At 43.4% G+C, this 23,478-nt stretch overlaps 1 long non-coding RNA gene across 1 annotated transcript in view; it reads right to left on the bottom strand.

The window, feature by feature from the left end:
• LOC129560441 (uncharacterized) overlaps window positions 1-23,478 on the bottom strand; it is a 37,353-nt gene that overhangs the window by 3,403 nt on the left and 10,472 nt on the right. The gene's annotated exons all lie outside the window — the stretch shown is intronic.

Genomic DNA, 23,478 nt, shown 5'->3' with positions numbered 1-23,478 from the left:
ATGTAAACAATTTAAAAAAAAGAAGACATGGGTTGATAATCTTTATGTAAGCCAGTTCATCTCCTTGTTCTTCAGTCTTTCCACCTACAAACTAGGCTATGTAGCCATGAGGGTCAGTTTGAGGAAGAAATAAAATGACTGTCATGCTGGGATCTTTGCAAAGTAAGACTGATGTGGTGATATGAATATTTTTCACAGTAACAGTGACAATAAAATCAATGGTGAGAATATTAGGAAGGATTGGATGGGTTTTGGGTTTTGGCTGTTAACTGCTGAGAACTGCTCATTAAATAGCAGTGGGGGGCTGAGGGTTGGGGTCAAGATACTGTTTTTCTTAATCAAGTAGTGACCTCTTCTGGGGAGAGAAAGAGGCAAGCAGGGTCTTAACACCAGGGGACTTTTTGAAAACATTTGTACCAAGAAAAGCAATGATAGAGTAGATGGTCCCCAGAGGGAGAATCTTTCAGCGTAGATATTTGCTCTGTGCAACCAAGTGAGGACAACGCTGAATGAACTGAAGCTGAACAACATTTGCCCAGCAGCCTCGTCTGGAAGGACTCTCACAGAGCTAGTGAAACCTTATGGGTCCATTGGATGCACTATGGTGAGACAACTGGTCACACAAGCTGCCCAGATCCAGGAAGCCAACACTAGCCTTTGGGGAGAATGATTCAAAAAAGGCTCAGATGAGAAATGTAACTTTTGTTTTTGAATATCTATCTAGATAAAAAGAGAAGTACTAGTTCTGATGTAGGAAATAAGGTTCAGAGAATAGCGAGGTCTAGAAGAGCAATGAATTTTGCCCAGTGGTCCTTCTTTGGGAGCAGGAAAAAAGCAAGTTCTTACTGAAGACTTGTCAGCTGAATTGAGGATAAGGAAACCAGGAAAAGCAAATGTCACCATATTCATTTGTTACTTCAGGCTCTTGGAAGGAGGAAGAAGGAAAACCTCCAGGAAGCCATCTTAGCAACTCCAGTCACCGCTGTTTTCCTCTGTACCGTGTACTTAAAGGACTTAGGCTGCACTGGATGATGAAGCATTTGGTGAGCCAGTCTGTACTGGGCAGGGTGCTGCATGGCACGTTCCTGAGGACACAGGTCATGGCTTCTACTTAGACTTATGGGTGGCAAAGTGCAGGGTTGATGGAAATCATATTGTTCTACCCCTTCTTGAATAGGATTGGAAGAACTGACTCAGAGAGGGGAGGGAACTCATCCAAGTACAGAAATATAGGGGCAGGGCTTCCATTAGAACTATGTCTTCTGATCATTTTTTCCTTCCCATTAGCAGTTACTGCTCTTCTCCTTCTCTCCAACACCCCACTTCATACTAAATCAGCAAGTAAAGTTAATAATACTCACATACTAGATGGCATCACTGACTCAATGGACATGAGTTTGAGTCAACTCTGGGAGTTGGTGATGGACAGGGAGGCCTGGCATGCTGCAGTCCATGGGGTCTCAAAGAGTCAGACATGACTGAGTGACTGAACTGAACTGAACTAGATGGATTAGGCTTCTCTGGTGGCTCAGTGGTAAAGAACCCGCTTGCCAATGCAGGAGACCTGAGTTGGGTAGATCCCTTGGAGAAGGTAATGGCAACCCACTCCAGTATTCTTACCTGGGAAATTCCAGGGACAGAGGAGCTTGGCGGGGAATAGTCCATGGGGTTGCAAAGAGTGGGATATGACTTAGTGACTGAGGATGCATTAAATGGATTAATAATATGGTTTGTTTAGTTGCTAAGTCATGTCCAACTCTTACAACCCCATGGACTGTAGCCTGCCAGGCTCCTCTGTCCATGGGATTCTCCAGGCAAGAAGGCTGGAGTGGGTTGCCATTTTTTTCTCCAAATAATATGGTAGCTAAAATTTATTAAACAGCTACTACATGGTAGCCTATGTTCATTCATTTATTCAGCAAATATTTATTGACCACAATGTGTCAGACACAGGGGACACAGTATTAAGTCCTCACCCATTGTAAAAATATCAACCACAAGGATGAAACTAAAATGATGCAATACCTGAAGGCCAGGGATCTGATGCTGTAAAAGGAGGTGGGGCGATCAGTCCAGGAGAGCTTCTCAGTAAGTGGCCATTCTACTCATCTAGCTGCTCAGACCTAAAATCTTTGGACATCTTGTCTCCTCTCACTTTCTTACACTCTACATCTATCTATCTACCAGCCAATCTGGTTGGCTCTGCATCTGCAATATTCCAGAATCTATTTGTCAGACCACCCCTGCCTCCATCTCCCTTCTTTCAGATGTCCCCTGCCTTTTGCTTGTTTCATTGGGATATGGTTTCTCTGCTTCCACTCTTGCCTTGTGGTCAAATCTATTCAGACAATTCCGGGTCACACACATGTTTAAGTCATGTACAGCAGGACTTCTCAGAGGCTGTCATATGCTAATCAACATAGTGAAACTCTGAGAGGGCATAGTACATACAGCCTAGTCCAGACATATTTGGCCCCAGAAAATCTTTCTTATAGAGCATCTCACACAGCTGCAGGTTCATGGAAACCATTCTGGATAACCCAGAAAAGGTCAAGGCAGATACAGTATGTAAAGTATTAATATTTTCCCATGTGACATAATGGGAAATGGAGCCACTCACAACCATTTGGCTGAACTGAGAGTCAAGTTGACTGGGTTTTAGCCACAGTTAACTTTTTCTGAGCTGTGTCTCCTTGGGCAAGTCATTTGCTTTCTCTGAGCTTGGGTTCCTCATCTGTGAAATGCAGATAATAATTCCCATCCTGTCTACTTTGCCAGGCTATTGAGAGAATCAAATGGGATAATGGACGTTAAAGAAAAACTATACTGACCCCCAGCTCCTGACTAAACTAAACCAAAACAAAACCCAGTACCACTACTGTGCTACTGTGGATGCCTAGAAAAACATTATTTCCTGTTATACCACTCTGCACTTAATCATAATCAATGAACAACAAATTAACTTTTAGTTTATTTATTTGAGTGACCAGGAATAAAACCCAGGGAGTTGCTGGCTGTTGGCTAGACGTCAAACAAAACAAAGAATTAATTAAAGTTAAGGCTGTGGGGAGTGCCAGTTTGTGACATGCAAGGAAGCAGGCAAGAAAAGCCAGTTGCCTGGACTGCATAGTCAGAAGAATGAGAAGAGCGGGGATTGTTATAAAAGGCTTGGGAGATAAGAAAGCCTGAATGAAATGCTGTAGAGAGACTATGAAACTGCAGTGATGCCGATAAAGAATGAATGGTCACCTCAGCTAGTGGTGGTGGCATGGCTCCCCTCAGAGTCACTGGAAGGCCCTGGGTGTGGTCACTCAGTGAGGGTCAGTGAGGTAGTGTGGAGACTTGAAGCTGGCAAAGTTCTGTGGGTCTTTGTGAAGTGCCTATTCAGAGGGCCTGGTTCATGCCAGGTCACCAAGCTCTGATGATGTCCCCTTCCAGATGCTGAATACTGCCAGCTTCTCTTTTTCTCCAGGGCTTTTGGCAGTGATTGACCAGTGACCTTGGTCTCAGGACTCTGATCCCCCAAATTAATTCATCACATCAAGATGCATTTGTTGAGTCCAACCCAATGATGACAATGATGATGATAGTGTTATTGACAACAATAAAAAGTACAGCATCCATCTGGCAGCTTAGAAAGGCAATATCAAACCCCTCTGCTGTCAGCAGGAAATGAAAATGCCCATCTCGAGATGCCTAGGAGGGGACAGAAATCACCCCTGGTGGTATGTGCAGAAGGCGGGGTGTGTGTCAAAGGTAGGAAGGGGCTGCCCCTTTAACAAAAGAGGGCTGAGAGATTTGAGTGAAGGTGTTCATTGTTAGCTCTGGGCATTTCTTAATGGCAGCCAGTAGAGCTAATTCTCTGATAGTGTCATCTCCCATACTTCCATCTCAATACATACACGCATCTCCTTGAGCCTCTACACAGACGTCTGTCCCTGCACAAGAGAAACTGCCTTAAGAGCCCATGGTAAAACCTCAGTGCTTTATATTTTCGTGTGTGTGCTAAATCACTCAGTTGTGTTTGACTCTTTCCGGCCCTAGGGACTATAGCCTTCCAGGCTCTTCTGGCCATGAGATTCTCCAGGTAAGAATACTGCAGTGGGTTGCCATGCCCTCCTCTAAGGTATCTTCCCAACCCAGAATCAAACCTGCATCTCTTACATCTCCTGTATTTGCAGGCAGGTTCTTTATCACTATTGCCACCTAACAGTTTTGTACATAAAAGAATCATTAGACAGTGCATCTATCAGTTTTGCTGCATAACAAAGAACTCCCTACTCTCCAGACCTCAGTGATTATAATAACTAAAATTTATTTTCCTTTCATTTTACATGGTGCCTACAGTCATCATGGGCTTCCCTTGTGGCTCAGCTGGTAAAGAATCCAACTTCAATGCGGGAGACCTGAGTTTGATCCCTGGGTTGGGAAGATCCCCTGGAGAAGGGTAAGGCTACCCACTTCAGTATTCTGGCCTGTAGAATTACAGTCCATGGAGTCACAAAGAGTCAGACACGACTGAGCGAATTTCACTCAGTCATCATGGGCTCTGCCTGGGACTGTGGGTTGACTGTGAGTGAGTTCCGTAGGCTTTCTTGGGATCTGTGACTGCATTGGAAGAACAATCCCAAGGTACAATGGGCTGGTTGGGCAGAAGGCAAGAATCTAAGAAAGCAACCTTAGGTACGCAGTCATGTTAGACTTTTGCAGGGTGTGCCTCACAGTCCACTTGCCAAACAAATTCAATGGGCCAAATCTGACAATAGAATTGGGAAATTCACTTGCCCTGCAGGCAAGTTTTGTAAGGGTGTAGATGCACAAACCTTTTACAGAAGGATGAAGTGTAATATAGACCATCACAGGAATATTCTGAGCATGCAAATTCCAGGGCCCTTCTCCAGCTATTTTAATTTATTAATAATAGGCCCGATTAAGTAATAACAGTAGTAGTAATAATAATAAAAATGATGCCTAACATTATGCTTGCCTGTTATGAGTCTGAGACTGTATTAAGTACTTGAATGCTTGATGCAGCTTAACTTAATCCTACAGTCTCTCTGTGAGATAAGAACAAGGATGATCTCCATTTTCCTGGAGAAGAAACAGAAGCTCAGAGAGATTCAGAAACTTCCCCAGGTCACACAGTTCATAAATGGTGGAGTGGGCATATGGATCGGTGGAGTGGAACTTCAGAGCCCCAAGTCTTTTTCAGTTCCCCAAATATGCCCATCTGTCTCCGGCCTCAGGACCTTTGCAGTTCCTTTCACCTCAGCCTGTGTAACATTTCCTCCCATTCATTCCCTTCAGTTCTCAAGTTTCAAGTGGAAAGGTCACTTCCTCAGAGAGGCTCCCTGACCTCTGCCCCTGACTGGCTCACTTTGTGGGTCTCCTAGGTTTTCTGAGCCTCTTCCGACCCTCTGTACTGAGGCGACTCTCTCAATGGACAGCACCACCTCCTTAGTATCACCTGGCCTCCTAACACCTCAGGCTTTCTCCTGAGGATCACCTGGCCTTCCTCAGGGAAGGCAGGAGATGAGAAGGAGCCAGCAGACGAGTCTCTCTCCCTTCCTTCTCCTGGATGACTTGCCACGTTTCCCCTGATGGCCCATCATCTGAGCCATTGGCTATATTTTTCCCCGGACTGTTGCCAGCTTAGGTAACATCACCTCGCATCTGCTTTCCCTCTTTCTTGTCTTGCTCTTCCTTGCTTTTCCCTTGTAGCCCTAGTCTGTACCTCCCAAAAGAGCCTTTAATTCAAAGGACAGAGGAACCGGCAGGCTACAGTCCACTGGGTGACAGAAGAGTCAGACTCGACTCAGTGACTAAACAACAACAACAACGGGGTAAGCTTTACCGCAGGCTCTGCTGCCTTGAGAATTCAGCCTAAGGGACTCCCTCTTCCTGCCTGCCCCTGACCCCTCTTTTTCTTTCTCTCATAGCTTTTCTCACACAACTGGTAATCATATATAATATATACATTAATGTGGTTATCTATATAACATCACTTTCTCTCCATCCCCCATAAGTTCCGCAAGGCAAAAATTATGCAGGGTATTTTGTTCTTGTTTGTTTTTGGCCCTGTGACTTGCAGGATCTTAGTTCCCCAACGAGGGATTGAACCTGGGCCCCAGCAGTGACAGCGCACCCATCTCCTAACCACTGAACAGCCAGGGAAGTCTCAATGTAATGATGCAGTGGTTTTTCTGCTTTGTTCTCTTCACTTGGCGCACGCCCAGCACATAGCAGTTGATCAGCAACTGTTAATAAATGAATGTACACGTCTAGGCTTGAGTCCTCACTTTGTCCGTGTTGCTTTTTGGCGGTTTACTAAGGCTCAGTGGTGAAGAATTCACTTGCAATGCCGGAGACTTGCAGGAGACATGGGTTCAGTCCCTGGGCTGGGAAGATTCCTTGGGGAAGGACATGGCAAGCCACTCCAATATTCTTTTCTGGAAATCCTCATGAAAAGGGAAGCCCGGCGGGGTACAGTCCGTGGGGTTGCAGAGAGTCGGACACGACTGAGTGACTCAACAACAGCAACAACAACAGTTCTCTATGCTTCATTTTCTTTCCTTTTTGGAAAAATGAGACTGGGTTCCTACTTCAGAGGTTCTGAGACCTAAATGTACCTAAATGTTCAATAAGTGATCGTCACTGCTGATAGACTTATACTAGGTTCACCATCAGCAATCTTTCTCTGTAAAGGGCCAGAGAGTAAAGATTTTAGGCTTCACAAGACAAATGACCTGTGTCCCAAAGACTCAGCCCATAGCATGAAAAGAGCCATAGACAATATCTAAACAAATAGGCTTGGCTGTGGTCTAATAAATGCATATTTCCAGGTGATAGGCTAGATTGACCATCATTGTAGTGTTGTTGTAGCTGGTCAATCTCTGCAATAAGTAGCCTGAGCAGTGTGAATCTACAAGTTTGTAGTAAGAACATCAACAGATTGCAAATACTCGTGAACCTTCTGGGCAAAGCTTGTCTCTTCATTTCTTTCCAGTGTTAAAACAACATGCAGTCTTTTCCTGGCAGTGACAGTGTGCTTTCAGGGAAATCTGTGTTCTCAGAGTTTCTGTTTGTTGATAATATTTCTTTAACACATGTGAGTGATAAGAGTCTTCCCACATATTTCCCCTGTGACTCCCTTTTCCCTGATAACAGTGTACCTTCTTTACCTACCTCCAGAGCTAGTCTGTGGTGAGAAAACTTGGGATTTGGGAGACTGGAGCTTTGCTTGTCTGCTTAGTAGAAACTTCAGTTATGTGGTAAATCTATTTGGAATAAGTGGTTTCCTAGAAAAGAAATAGATGACTCACTTGAAAAAAAAAACTTAACCAAGTCTTGGGAAGAGGGCAAATTTTTATATATATTAAGTATATAAAATGGGGTTAGGAAAAGTTGAGTCTCCTTTAAAGAGACCATTAGTAGTTTTTTTTAGGACTTACGATGTGTCAGGTATATGGGAGGAGAGCCCAGACAGTATGATTGATGATTCATCCAGAACTGAGTGGACTGTAGTTACTTATAAGAAAATTGAGGTACTATTAACAGAAGAAGGGGGAAGGGATGTTAGAGGTTAAGAACTATAGCCGATGTGGGTGAGTAGGACATGGCTCCCCACCTTAATCCTGTGAGTATCAGTTGTGCTGAAGAAAACAGTTATTGTGAAAAGCACCTTGTCCATCACCTGGTACAAAATAGAGTTGCAGTAAAGGGATGTGTCATGTTTTCATGTTTCTCTATTGCAATTATGTATAAAACACAGTGCTCTGTGCATCCTAAGAAGAATTAAACCCATCTGAGTTGATGATATACTTGCTAGACACTGATGCATGTCGCCTTTTGATATCACTGAAGACCCATGCTCTGTACGTCTTTCTGTCCTTCCATCTTTAGAGTTTTGGCCATGACTTTCCTCATGATTTGCAACATGGATGCCTCAGCTTCAAGCATCATGTCTTCCTAAGACATCATCTCAGATGAGACTGAATGTATTAGGGAAGGAAAGTTTCCAAGAAGGCCTCCTGTAAAATTCCTTATGTGCCACTGACCAGAAGTATGTCACATGTCCAGCCCCAGATCAACCTCTGGCAAGGGGAGTGCAGCAACCATGATGAGCTGTGAAGAAGCATGATTCATCAGCTAAGCCTAGAACAGGAGCAGGACATGGCTATGAGACAGGTGGTACTTCCTTTGGCATCTCTCTTTGCTTTTCATGGCTAGAGAGGGTATCTGTTTTGTTCACAATTCTAAAGCGTGATCTAAACCAGACGCTCATTGAATATATTTGTTGTGGAATTAATAAATGAATGAATTAATACATTATGACCAGATTATCCTTTTTTTTTTTTTTCATTTATTCTTCTCATTTCCTCATTTCTCAGAGTCTGGCAGTCCTGGAGCTATTCTTTCTGTCTGAAGATGAGCCTTCCTAAATTTGGTAACTTGGTAAGAGTTGAATCTAATGTATGACACTGTCCACTTGCAGTCTTTGGTGCGGGTTGATCACTGTGGTCAAGGAGAAGACAGGGAGGTTGAATCCTCTAGTGCATTCAAGGACTTTATGCCCAGGCATGACCAAACCATTCTCAGCAAAATGGGAAATCAAGATACACTGTTCCCTTTCATTTTCTCTCTGGGCAGTTTCTTATGGCTTTTCAAGCTCCTTTGTTACAATGTGAACAAAATTACAGAGATCTGAAGAAAATATTAAAGAGAAATGGTTTGAAATCTCCAAGCACCTTGCAGACATTCATTATCAAGCATTTATTGAAATAATTATTAACATCTTCCATTGAGCTCATAGCTCAAAATGTCTAAACACCCTTTCTAGGTATCACTTTGTTCATCCAGCTTGAATGAAACTGTAGAAAATAATTTTTTTAAAAATAGGCAATTTTCCTGGATTCTTCACGATTTCAGTCTTGTTAACCCCCATGGTTGGGCCAAAGGTTTTACGCTTGATTCTGGAGTATCCTTGGGATGGAGATAAAATGATAGTTCACTTCAGTTCAGTCTTTCAGTTTTGTCTGACTCTTTGAGACCCCGTGGACTGCAGCACACCAGGCCTCCCTGTCCATCACCAACTCCCGGAGCCTGCTCAAACTCATGTCCGATGAGTTGGTGATAGCCATCCAGCTATCTCATCCTCTTCTCCTCCTGCCTTCAATTTTCCCAGCATCAGGGTCTTTTTCAAGGAGTCAGTTCTTCACATCAGGTGGCCAAAGTATTGGAGTTTCAGCTTCAGCATCAGTCCTTCCAGTGAATATTCAGTGTTGATTTCCTTTAGGATTGACTGGTTTGATTTCCTTGCAGCCCAGGGGACTCTAAAGAGTCTTCTCCAACACCACAGTTCAAAAGTATCCATTCTTCAGTGCTCAGCTTTCTTTATAGTCCAACTCTCCCATCCAAACATGACTGCTGGAAAAACCATAGCTTTCACTAGACAGACCTTTGTTGGCAAAGTAACGTCTCTGCTTTTTAATATGCTGTCTGGGTTGGTCATAGCTTTTCTTCCAAGGAGCAAGCATCTTTAAATTTCTGGCTGCAGTCACCGTTGCAGTGATTTTGAAGCCCAAGTAAAGAAAGTCTGTCACTGTAGCATTGTTTCCCCATCTATTTGCCATGAAATGGTGAGACCAGATACCATGATCTTACTTTTTTGAATGCTGAGTTTTAAGCCAGCTTTTTCACGCTCCTCGTTTGCTTTCATCAAGAAGGTCTTCAGTTTTTTTTCACTTCTTCACTTCTTCAAGAGGCTCTTTAGTTCTTCTTCGCTAGAATGATAGAGTGATTGTCTAATCTGAGTTGAATCTGATCTCTATCATTTATTAACTATGATACATTGGGTAAGATCTTAACCTCCAAGCCTCAATTTTCTCATTTGCAAAATGGGGGCAATAAGTGAGGATAGTTCTGGCACATTATTTGCAACAAAGTAAGAGCATCAGTTCAGTTCAGTTCAGTCACTCAGTCGACTCTTTGTGACCCCATGAATCACAGCTCGCCAGGCCTCCCTGTCCATCACCAACTCCCGGAGTTCACTCAAACTCACATCTATCGAGTCGGTGATGCCATCCAGCCATCTCATTCTCTGTCATCCCCTTCTCCTCCTGCCCCAAATCCCTCCCAGCATCAGAGTCTTTTCCAATGAATCAACTCTTCGCATGAGGTGGCCAAAATATTGGAGTTACAGCTTTAGCATCAGTCCTTCCAATGAACACCCAGGACTGATCTCCTTTAGAATGGACTGGTTGGATCTCCCTGCCGTCCAAGGGACTCTCAAGAGTCTTCTCCAGCACCACAGTTCAAAGGCATCAATTCTTTGGCGATCAATTTCTTCACAGTCCAACCCTCACATCCATACATGACCACTGGAAAAACCATAGCCTTGACTACATGGACCTTTGTTGGCAAAGTAATGTCTCTGCTTTCTAATATGCTATCTAGGTTGATCATAACTTTCCTTCCAAGGAGTAAGCGTCTTTTAATTTCATGGCTGCAGTCACCATCTACAGTGATTTTGGAGCCCAGAAAAATAAAGTCTGACACTGTTTCCACTGATTCTCCATCTCCCATGAAGTGATGGGACCAGATGCCACGATCTTAGTTTTCGGACCAGATGCCATGATCTTAGTTTTCTGAATGTTGAGCTTTAAGCCAACTTTTTCACTCTCCTCTTCCACTTTCATCAAGAGGCTTTTGAGTTCCTCTTCACTTTCGGCCATAAGGGTGGTATCATCTGCATATCTGAGGTTATTGATATTTCTTCCGGAAATCTTGATTCCAGCTTGTGCTTCTTCCAGCCCAGCGTTTCTCATGATGTACTCTGCATATAAGTTAAATAAGCAGGGTGACAATATACAGCCTTGACGTATTCCTTTTCCTGTTTGGAACCAGTCTGTTGTTCCACGTACAGTTCTGACTGTTGCTTCCTGACCTGCATACAGGTTTCTCAAGAGGCAGGTCAGGTGGTCTGGGATTCCCATCTCCTTCAGAATGTTCCACAGTTTATTGTGATGCACACAGTCAAAGGCTTTGGCATAGTCAAGGAAGCAGAAATAGATGTTTTTCTGGAACTCCCTTGCTTTTTCCATGATCCAGCAGATGTTGGCAATTTGATCTCTGGTTCCTCTGCCTTTTCTAAAATCAGCTTGAACATCTGGAAGTTCACAGTTCACGTATTGCTGAAGCCTGGCTTGGAGAATTTTGAGCATGACTTTACTAGTGTGTAAGATGAGTACAATTGTGCGGTAGTTTGAGCATTCTTTGGCATTGCCTTTCTTTGGGATTGGGATGAAGACTGACCTTTTCCAGTCTTGTGGCCACTCCTGAGTTTTCCACATTTGCTATCATATTGAGTGCAACACTTTCACAGCATCATCTTTCAGGATTTGAAATAGCTCCACTGGAATTCCATCACCTCCACTAGCTTTGTTCATAGTGATGGTTTCTAAGGCCCACTTGACTTCACATTCCAAGATGTCTGGCTCTAGGTGAGTAACCACACTATCATGTGATCATAAGATCATGAGAGCATAATAAATGCTAACTCTTATTTGCTCTTGCCAACGTGTTAGGGTCTTCAGTCTGCCATTGACATGAACGCCTTTCACAAAGACAGCTGTCCATTTGTCCTATTTGAAAAATAGATTGGAAACCCCAATGCCAGTCCAATAACTTCAAGGCAAAGAATGAATTGCATTCCGGGCATGGTGCTGGGCATTATATGCAGAACATGACAGGACCTTTCAAGTTGCTGAAAATGACTCTGAACATGTAACTAAGGGTGGTTAAAAACTACCCATGGAGGTGATGTCTATTTGTTTTTTGAAATGAATTTCTTTGGATTGAGTTGGTTTATCATTTCAATCAAAATGGCCACTTCACGTTGACTGAGTTGACTGCGTCTTGCAGTTGAATATGAAAGATGTAATTATGTGATGTGGCAGCTTGGAGGACGCAGGCGACCAGGGACTGGATGATGTGGGCCTTCGTCACGCTCTCCACTAACACATGGCCACTTCAGCAAGTCACCTCATCATTCTAGGACCTCTGACTTCTAAAGGGAGAATTTAATTTCCACCTATACAACTTAGCTGGTTATTGCAGAATAAAGATGAGATTTTGTTGTGGTATCTACTATTATGGTTATGGTCTTCCCAGGTAGCTCAGGTTCGATCCCTGGGTTGGAAAGTTTCCCTGGAGAAGGGAATGGATAACCACTCCAGTATCCTTGCCTAGAGAATTCCATTGACAGAGGAGCCTGGTGAGCTACAGTCCATGGGGTTGCAAAGAGTCAGACATGACTGAACAAGTAACATTATCGTTTTTATTATTGTGGTTATTCAGTGGGATCTGAGAGGAGAGGTTCCTGAGATGCTGGAAATTCCTTGGGTCAAGGACTATGAGAACACTTGCCCTCCTTTTTTCAAAAAAAATTCTATTTATTTGTTTGTTATTTTTGGCTGTGTTGGGCCTCTGTTGCTACATGAGCTTTTCTCTAGTTGACGAGAGTGGGAGCTACTTTCTAGTAGCAGTGTGCGGGCTTCTCAGTGCAGTGTCTTCTCTTGATTTGGAGCAGGGGTTCTAAAGCTCAGGGGCTTCTGTAGTTACAGCTCCTGGGCTCGGTAGTTATGGCGCATGGGCTTTGTTGGTCCGTGGCATGTGGGATCCTCCTGGGTCAGGGATTGAACCCGTGTCTCCTGTATTGGCTGGCAGATTCTTTACCACTGGGCCACTGGAGAAGCACAACACTTGCCCTTGTACGATCAGTTCTTTCCAACTTTGTATAAAATCCACACCAAATGTTAGGAGGAGCTATTAAAAAATGTCTCTGACTCGATCACTTGGACGTCTGAAAGGACTAATGTGGAAGTCCTGGGTTTGAGAAGCTCATAAGAGGACAGGAAGCGATGCCCGAGAGGTTTGCTGGAGGAAACACGTGTGGAGAGAGAAGGAGGAAGCAGAAGGAGGCAGGGAGAGCCTTCAGACCCTGATGCGGATCCACACCTGTGACAGGAGGGGAAGAAGGAAGAACTGCAGAGGGAGAGTCTCATGCGGGAGTGCGTTTCTACAGACCCTGATGCGGATCCACACCTGTGACAGGAGGGGAAGAAGGAAGAACTGCAGAGGGAGAGTCTCATGCGGGAGTGCGTTTCTACAGACCCTGATGCGGATCCACACCTGTGACAGGAGGGGAAGAAGGAAGAACTGCAGAGGGAGAGTCTCATGCGGGAGTGCGTTTCTACAGACCCTGATGCGGATCCACACCTGTGACAGGAGGGGAAGAAGGAAGAACTGCAGAGGGAGAGTCTCATGCGGGAGTGCGTTTCTACAGACCCTGATGCGGATCCACACCTGTGACAGGAGGGGAAGAAGGAAGAACTGCAGAGGGAGAGTCTCATGCGGGAGTGCGTTTCTACAATCTAGTATTTGACCGGCCAGTGGGAGTGCTTGAGCCCAAACTGTTCAGGACAGCAGTTCCCTGTCTTGCAGAAATGGGCTCCTCTTGCCATCCTCATTCATTTGCAGAAAGCCTCTGAGGGGTGTAGTCTTAGCATGAATGCAGTAGTGGACCCAGCAGCGAGGCATTCAGTCGACGATGCTTCCCATCAGAGAAAACCTGAGTACTACGTTTTCATGGCTACCTACCAACTTCTCAGGGGTTTTCTCTTTGAAACAGAGATCTTAAGGAGTTTGAAAAACAAACCCAAATGTTTGTGGTAGTGGAGGTTTTGCGCCCTGAATCAACGTTCCATCCTGTCCTAGGACTTTCACTTCCCACTTTGTTTCAGCTAGACGAAGCATGTTGTAAACCCCACCCAGGTTTGTAGAGTTCCTCATTTGACAATTTTTAAAAAATCTGTATGTGAACAAGTCACATGAACTTCCTTTGTTTCACCTTCGCAATGAATTAGGATTTATGCTCTCAGAGTTTCATATGTTTCTCTACACATTAATCGTTCTTTCATATGGAAAAGGTTCACTGAGGTCACTTTGCTTTTCTGCCTTCAAATCTGACCAGATGGACCCAAAGGGTTTGGTCAAGAAGCGCGAGTGTGCATGCTTAATTGCTCAGTCACATCTAACTCTATTCGACTCCATGAACTGCAGCCCACCAGGATCCTCTGTCCATGGGGATTCTCCAGGCAAGAATACTGGAGTGAGTTGCCATGCCCTCCTTCAGGGGATCTTCCCAACCCAGGGACTGAACCCAGGCCTCTCACATTGCAGCTGGATTCTTTATCATCTGAGCCACCAGGAAAGCCAACCATCGAAAAATATGTATGATAGAAAGAGAGAATTGTAAGGGGATCATTCACAGATGATGTGTGTGTGTGCGTGTGAGTCACTCAGTCATGTCCAATTCTTTGTGACCCCATGGACTGTAGCCCACCGGGCTCCTCTATTCATGGACTTGTTCAGGCAAGAATACTGGAGTGGGCTGCCATTCCCTTCTCTGGGGGAACTTCCCAACTCAGGGATTGAACCTGAGTCTCCTGCATTGCAGACAGATTCTTTACCTTCTGAGCCACCAGGGAAGCCCCACCAATGATGAGAGGGAACATTGGAAGTGTGTAGGGTTTACTGCACTTATAGCATTCTTGAAATATGTAATCATCATGGCACACTGCCTGGGTGATCTCTGAAGGACTGCGCAAGAATTTGGCATTCTAGAGTCATAGAAAATGGTTGTGTGTTAGATGTTTGAGCTTCCCTGGTGGCTCAGGTGGTAAAGTGTCTGCCTCCAATGCAGGAAACCCAGGTTCAATCCCTGGGTTGGGAAGATCTCCTGGAGAAGGAAACAGCAATCCACTCTAGTACTCTTGCCTGGAGAATCCCACAGACGGAGGAGCTTGGTAGGCTACAGTCCATGGGGTCGCAAAGAGTCGGACACGACTGAACGACTTCACTTCACTAGATGTTTGAACAGGGGTTCCCTTCTTTCAACAGAAAATCAGTTATTTTTCCCATTAAAAAATTGTATTGATGGGGATTGTGGCAGAAACTAGTCGGACACTCCTCAAACCTCTTCCTCTTCTTTCTGAGCATATCATATCATTAGATGAAATTTCTTGTCCTCCTTTTCGTTATATGTGATTGTGTAATGAAGTCACAACCAATAGTAAATGAGCAGAAATGGTGACTATCACTTTCAGATCTGCCATCCCTGGCAGCAAATTCTCATGTTCTCTCCCACTTTTTGTCTGCTGTCTGGATGCAGAGGGTACAGTGGAAACTCCAAGGTATTAGGAAATGTCAGAGCCACTGAATGAACAAGCCAGCGTCTCTAAATAACTCCAAATAGAATAAGATGTTGCTGGGGAGACTGGTGGGCTGCCATCTCTGGGATCGCACAGAGTCGGACATGACTGAAGCGACTTAGCAGCAGTAGCAGCAAACCCACATTGGACTGGAAATTGAGTGAGAAATAAGTAATTATTGAGTGAAGTGGCTGAATGTTTGAGTAAGTCTTATCGAGATCAAACTGAGTGCTTGGGAAATTTTTGATGAAGAATCATGCCAAGAGAAGGGAGACCTGGCGGAAGGTCAGTGAGCTCAATTTGACAAGCACTGTTTGAAGGATATCTTTAATTTTATTTTCAATCAGTGCATGTATACATGCATGCTAAGTCACTTCAGTCATGTCTGACTCTTTGCGACCCTATAGACTGTAGCCTGCCAGCCTCCTCTGTCCACGGAATGCTCCAGGCAAGAATACTGGAGTGGGTTGCCATGCCCTTCTCCAGGGGATCTTCTCGACCCAGGGATCAAACTTGAGTCTCCTGCGACTCCTGGATGGCAGGCGGATTCTTTACTGCTGAGCCACTGGGGAAGCCCTTCAATCAGTGCAGGGAATCTATTCTTTTCCCTGTGGGGAGAGGTTTTGATCCCTGTCCTAAATGATCTTACTTCAGTAGAGGGAAAAAGTCAGAGTCACATATTTTTTTTAAGTTTTTATTTTGTATTGGAGTATAGCTGACTAACAATGTAGTGATAGTTTCAGGTGGACAGCAAGGGGACTCAGCCATACATATCCATGTATCCGTTCTTCCCCAAATTCCTCTCCCATTCATGCTGCCACACAATAACGAGCAGAGCTCCCTGTGTTCTAGGGTAGGTCCTTGTTGGTTACTCATTTTAAATATAGCATTGTGGACACGTTGATTGCCAACTCCCTAACATGCTCACCTATTAAGTCATACTCATTTAATTGACTCACACTTTTGAGTTCCTCTCACGTCAGCACTATGCTAATAACAGGGATGTAAGAATTAAGGCACATCACCTGTTCTCAACAGGTTTCACATTCTCCTGGGAGAGGAAAAGTGACTGCAGTGGGTGGCTAAGCGCCAGCAAGAATGGAACCACCAGTGATATGGAAATTCAGTAGGAGAAAGCAAGTCACAGAGGCTAGACTAATGGAGAAAGACTTCTCAGGGCCACGGACTTCAACTCATGACTCATTCAGTGGGTTTTGAATGATGGCTTTGAGGAGCGATTCAGATGATTAGGATGACAGAATGAGCAGAATGGGCAGAATGAGGCTTTGGTGTCTGGCTAGCTGGGTGCTGTGGATCTGAGCCCGCTTCCTATATAAGAGCTGCTAGAGAAGTGCCTGTGTCTCGTCACCTGCAAACTGCTGAAATGGAGGGGGCTCACCTGCAGGGCTGAGAAAATCATAGAGCAGCAGGCCTCAGTCAGTCTCTTCTGAAAGGATCGGATAGAATACGCATTAGGTTTGCAGGCCATGAGGTCTCTATTGTAGCTACTGAACTCTGGCACTTCACTGTATTACTCCTGCAGATGTGTTTCACCCCTGCATTAATATGTTGCAACCCTAAATACCCAATGTGATGGCATCTGGAGGTGGGGCCTTTGGGAGGTAATTAGGTTTAAATGAGGTCATGAAAAGAAATGCCAAAAAGCAAAATGGCCGTCAGAGGAGGCCTTACAAATAGCTGTGAAAAGAAGAGAAGCGAAAAGCAAAGGAGAAAAGGAAAGATATAAGCATCTGAACGGAGTTCCAAAGAATAGCAAGGAGAGATAAGAAAGCCTTCCTCAGCGATCAATGCAAAGAAATAGAGGAAAACAACAGAATAGGAAGGACTAGAGATCTCTTCAAGAAAATTAGAGATTCCAAGGGAACATTTCATGCAAAGATGTGCTCAACAAAGGACAGAAATGGTATGGACCTAACAGAAGCAGAAGGTATTAAGAAGAGGTGACAAGAATACACAGAAGAACTATACAAAAAAGATCTTCATGACCAAGATAATCACGATGGCGTAATCACTCACCTAGAGCAAGACATCCTGGAATGTGAAGTCAAGTAGGCCTTAGAAAGCATCACTACGAACAAAGCTAGTGGAGGTGATGGAATTCCAGTTGAGCTATTTCAAATCCTGAAAGATGATGCTGTGAAAGTGCTGCACTCAATATGCCAGCAAATTTGGAAAACTCAGCAGTGGCCACAGGACTGGAAAAAGTCAGTCTTCATTCCAATCCCAAAGAAAGGCAATGCCAAAGAATGCTCAAACTACCGCACAATTGCAGTCATCTCACATGCCAGTAAAGCCATGCTCAAAATTCTCCAAGCCAGGCTTCAGCAATACATGAATCGTGAACTTCCATGTGTTCAAGCAGGTTTTAGAAACTGCAGAGGCACCAGAGATCAAATTGCCAACATCCGCTGGATCATGGAAAAAGCAAGAGAGTTCCAGAAAAACATCTATTTTGGCTTCATTGACTATGCCAAAGCCTTTGACTGTGTGGATCACAATAAACTGTGGAAAATTCTGAAAGAAATGGGAATACTTAGACCACCTGACCTGTCTCTTGAGAAACCTGTATGCAGGTCAGGAAGCAACAGTTAGAACTGTACATGGAACAACAGACTGGTTGGAGTACATCAAGGCTGTATATTGTCACCCTGCTTATTTAACTTATATGAAGAATACATCATGAGAAACGCTGGGCTGGAAGAAGCACAAGCTGGAATCAAGATTGCCGGGAGAAATATCAATAACCTCATATATGCAGATGATACCACCCTTATGGCAGAAAGTGAAGAAGAACTCAAAAACCTCTTGATGAAAGTGAAAGAGGAGAGTGAAAAAGTTGGCTTGAAGCTAAACATGCAGAAAACTAAGATCATGGCATCTGGTCCCATCACTTCATGGGAAATAGATGGAGAAACAGTGGAAACAGTGTCAGACTTTATTTTTCTGGGCTCCAAAATCACTGTAGATGGTGACTGCAGCCATGAAATTAAAAGATGCTTGCTCCTTGGAAGGAAAGTTATGACCAACCTAGATAGAATATTAAAAAGCAGAGACATTACTTTGCCAACAAAGGTCCGTCTAGTCAAGGCTATGCTTTTTCCTATGGTCACGTATGGATGTGAGAGTTGGACTGTGGAGAAAGCTGATCGCCGAAGAATTGATGCCTTTGAACTGTGGTGTTGGAGAAGACTCTTGAGAGTCCCTTGGACTGCAAGGAGATCCAACCAGTCCATTCTAAAGGAGATCAATCCTGGGTATTCATTGGAAGGACTGATGCTAAAGCTGAAACTGCAATACTTTGGCCACCTCATGCGATGAGTTGACTCACTGGAAAAGACTCTGATGCTGGGAAAGGTTGGGGGCGGGAGGAGAAGGGGACGACAGAGGATGAGATGGCTGGATGGCATCACCAACTTGATGGACATGAGTTTGAGTGAACTCCGGGAGTTGGTGATGGACAGGGAGGCCTGGCGTGCTGTGATTCATGGGGTCGCGGAGAGTCGGACACGACTGAGCGACTGAACTGAACTGAACTGATAAGACAAAGAGTAGAATTCTCTCTGCTGTCCACCGTGTGAGGAAGACAGTAAGATTACAGCTGTATATGAGCCCAGAAGTAGGTTCTCATCAAGCACTGAATCTATTTGCATGTTAATCTTGGACTTTTTTGTCTCCTGAATCATGAGAAATAAATTTCTATTGTTTAAGCCACCAGTCTAGGTATTTTGTCATAGCAGCCTGAACTAAGACAATATGGAAATATTCTAGACAATAGGTAAATGAATAGTTATAGCTGTATACTAATGAAATTTTATTTACGGACACAAAAATTAATTTCACATTATTTCTATGCACAAAACATCATTATCATTTTGATTCCCCCCCCCAATCATTTAAATTGTAAAAATCACTCTTAGCTCTTGGCTAAACAAAAACAGACAGAGGATGAGAAAGTTGGATGGCATCAGTGACTCAATGGATATGAGTTTGAGCAAGCTCTGTGAGTTGGTGATGGACGGGAAGCCTGGCGTGCTGCAGTCCATGGGGCTGCAAAGAATCAGACACGACTGAGCCACTGAATTGAACTGAACTGAAACCAAAACAAGGGGCTTGCTGCTCTTGATGATTTGGTCCACAGATTGCAGTTGTTGTATCGTAGTGAAACATATTCCCAAGGTGAACTATTATCATTGTTAACCCCACTTATCAGATAGGAAAATGGGCTTCAATGCATTCACAGCAGACCTGGACAAGAATGTCTGCTGTGTGGCTCTTCATCAAGTGTTCTGCCCAGTCAAAAGGGAGGAAGGCCACAATTCAAGGTACCAACCCTGAGTTCCTTCCTCACCTCGGATTTGTCTCCACTTATCAGCTCTCTTTACATATTATTTTTAGAATGCTCAAAATGGCAGCCCCTGAATGCAGAATATCCAAAACAGAAGAAAAAGGAACTAAGATGAAGGGAAACACCTTTTTCAGTGAACGTTATTTGAGTTCAGCTATGCATCCCAGGACAGAAATGAATGAAAATTTACCCAATGATATGTGAGCATGAAGAATTAAACCAAATTTTGTTTTTGTTTTTTTACTTTGAAAAACATTTTTGACTTTAATCATCTGTGTCTTGCTTCTCTCCCTTGGCTCAGCCAGCTTCTGTAGCAACCCTTGTCCTCCTTCTTTTCTGGGAACAATGGATGTTTCAAATAAAAATAGGTGCAAATCACTGTGTAAGTAAAATGAATAAATATGATGTACCTGAAAACAGTGCTTAATTTGAAGTTGATTTCTTCCCTTAGCCTGAGGAAATGCATTTGTGTGTTGCCTTGGTTTTTTGAAGGTTTCCATGTACAGTTAGCTCATTTGTATTTTGCAGGTTTTTTAATTGTAAAAAAAGGTGTTTGCATGCTCTCCAAATTTACCATTTCTCCTTCTTCCACCACAGAATAAATCAAAAGAATTGTATAGTCAATGAATTGTAATGAACTTTCCCTTAGCCAGTCTCCCTGCCTACTTCTAGCTTTTATTCAAGCCGCATTCAGGTCATCTTTCAGAAACACACACATTTAACATCCTTAATGGCCATGGGATGAAATTCCAGTCCCCTCCCATGGCATGTGAATGACTCTACTATCCGAAGCTTTCTTCACCTTTCCAGTTACATCTCTTCTCCCATTGTGAACTCTGCATTCAAGTCACTCCACAGTTTTCAGAAGAGTCCATGCTTCCTCACACATTTATGTTTTTGATCATAGTTTCCTTGAAATTGGACGCTTTCCACCCAAGAATCAGCCTCCCTTGAGCACAGGCCAGAAAGAACAAAGGATGCAATTTGAGGAAGTCCTCTGGTCACCAGATCTCTGTTTTTCCTCACTGTTTTCAAACACCAGTTTCCTCTACCATTTTGAAGAATGAGAAATCCTAGAATGGGAGTACCACTCCGTGTCCATTGTCAAACGTGCTGAGCATCCTCTGTGTAGTGACTGATGGGAATACAGCCATGAAGCATCCTTCAGCAAACCTACAGCTAGCAGGGAAGACAAGGCCAGGCCACGAGTTCCCAGAACACCAGGCAGGAAGTTATAAGGAGACTGTGTATAAATAGACGGTCCCATACAAAGCTCAGAGGAGGGGAAGTCTATATTAAGCTGGAGCAATCAGAAAAGACATTTTGGAGCATTGGCTGTGTGATTTGGACCTTGAAAATGAGAATGATTTGAAAAAGTGAAGATGGTTCAGGAAGTGGAAGCGTGTTGGTGTCAGAGTTCATTCTGAGCAAAGGCAAAGAGGCAGAAGAGAGCTGGGCTTTCAGAGAGAACAAAGAGACCCAGCTTAGCAAGTGCAAGGAGGGGCAGAAGGAATCAAAGAGGAAAGGTGGATCAGGCCTGGTAATGGAGGGGGCAAAGGTGTTTGCTGATAACTCACCTGCACATCCCCCGACAACGAGCCTACAGTAAACTCATGAAGCTTCTCTTCTGATTCAAGTTAACAGAAGAGCTTTCCTGGCAGGGATACTCCAGAACTTGATCAGAAAGCTACTCATCAGCTTTCAGATGATCAGCATGGTAGTGTCAATGCCTTAGAGTTGTATTAAAGTACTTTTGTTCATTTTGGACTTCTATTGAGTTTATCAGAAACATGTACCCTGAAATGAGAGTTAGGGACCACTTGCTGATAAGACCTCAATATTAAACAGAAAAAAACAGAGAAATGTCCAGTGTGTATGTGTATTCATCTTCTTGCAGAGAAATTGTAGAGCTTTGCTAACATCATCTCTTGAAGCTTCCGTGCTCCCAGATGGCTTTTAAAGGTAGGAATTACAGATACATGGGCAGGAAAAGAAAATTCTACGTGGGAATGAAGATAATCAAAGAATTACCTTTATTTGGACATTTTCTGTGTAAGAGAGTACTACATTGGCCAGAGATGAACCTTGACTCTGGGCTGATCAAACTCTAATTATATAGATCCTGAGTCCAACCACCTGTCACAGCTTTTCTCAAACGCTAAGTGGATGACTTCTTATTTCTTATCAACAAATCTTTTCTAGGCCCCAACTAGGCATTGAGGACTGTGCTGTCTGCTAACATAGGTAGAGACATGAAATGAAATTAAAATAGTCCTATTTCTTGAGGTCCTTGCAGTAAACACAGATGCAGAGGTCTTTCCAATCAATGTATCAGATAGCAGTAAGCGCAGGGTGACAGGGAAACCCTGCGGAGGAACATCTCCTTAGCCTGGACTAAAAGATTTTGAGAAGAGTCAGGGAGGACTGACTGAAGGAATGTACTATACTGTACATCAGTACAATTAGAAACATCTCTTCTGTTGGTCCAACTTTAAAATCACAGCATCTCAAAGCTCGTTATCCTCGAAGTTAGAGCACCTATCAAATTTAATTGTCATCCCTTGCTTAACTGTCTTAGCTATGGTAAACTTCAAAAGACTTCTGCTGTTTCTATTTTGTGCAAAACTTGTCTCCACCTCATAACGGTATTTGACACCTCATAGGTTCCTATAAATATAGGTTGTGTGTTAAGGAAGAAAATATTCGCATGGGAATTTTCACCCTCCCTCTCCAAGTGCTAAGGGGAATTCTGCTATAACATTTGATGCATTCCTAACTCTGAGCCAAGTCTAGAAGGAAACAACAAAAGAAAGAAAGGCATGTTAGGATGTTGGACCAAAAGGAACTTGGAAGTTGGCTGATGCTATTCCTCGTTTCTGCAGATAGAAAATTGAAATTCAGAGAAGTTGTATTGTAACTGTTAGTGCAAGGTCACCCGGTTAATTAGTAGCAGGGTGAGTGGAAACATCAGGTATGTGATGTGCAGCTCTCACTTCTTTCCTGTGAGTCAGATGTATTTTTCTGTCAGTTACGGGTATGTAAAGAGGGAAGCACAAAGGATTCTGAAAAGGGCTTATTTCTTTTGCCAGTGTATAGAATACTCGGATTCTAAAGGAGCCTCATATTGCAAGGAAGGCTTTGTTTAACAGAACATTTTATATGATAGGATGATGTTCTACAAAACCCCCAACTTTTAAAGGATGCTTTCTTCCGTGCTAAGCAATTGCTTCTGGCAGGAGCATCTTCTACTTTATAAAAAAGACCTCTTCTCCTGCTTTCATCTGATATCTCAGGAAGGGCCCAGAGGGAAACGTTGAGAACTCATGCTTGTTTGAGCTGTAATATTCCCTTGAAAAGTGAAGCTTGAAATCCTTTAGGAATTCCAGTGTTCTTTCAAAATTGATTTTGACACCGTAGAACTACATCCTAACTAACTTCTATGCCAAAGTATATTGTGGCTAGTGGTTGGAGAGTTGAAAGAATATTTAAAAAATAAGTTTCATATCAAGAGCAGAAAAATAAATGATTCATATGCTGTGACCTGGGGATTGTCCTTAAAAATAATTTTCTAAAGTGGTTATTGGAAGAAATTATGAGAGGAGGCTTTAATTGAAGGCTATGGGATACTGTCCTAATAGAAAAGATTAAATAATAATAAAAAAAAATAGCACCAGGGAAAAACAAAATAAGAAAACTTTTTATTGTGTTGTCAACAATAGAAATCCATGATTTCTAACATCTATTAAGCACTCACTATGTGCTGGGCCCTGCTGTTTAAGCCCTGACAGGAATTAATGCATCTAATCTTTCCAACAACCCCTTGAACAGGGTACAATTAAT

The sequence above is a fragment of the Moschus berezovskii genome, chromosome 16 (genome assembly GCF_049115385.1).
Source record: "Moschus berezovskii isolate FMDL1 chromosome 16, NW_MosBer_1.0, whole genome shotgun sequence".
NCBI classification, from domain to species: domain Eukaryota; kingdom Metazoa; phylum Chordata; class Mammalia; order Artiodactyla; family Moschidae; genus Moschus; species Moschus berezovskii.
This window is presented reverse-complemented; position numbering and strand designations above follow the sequence as displayed.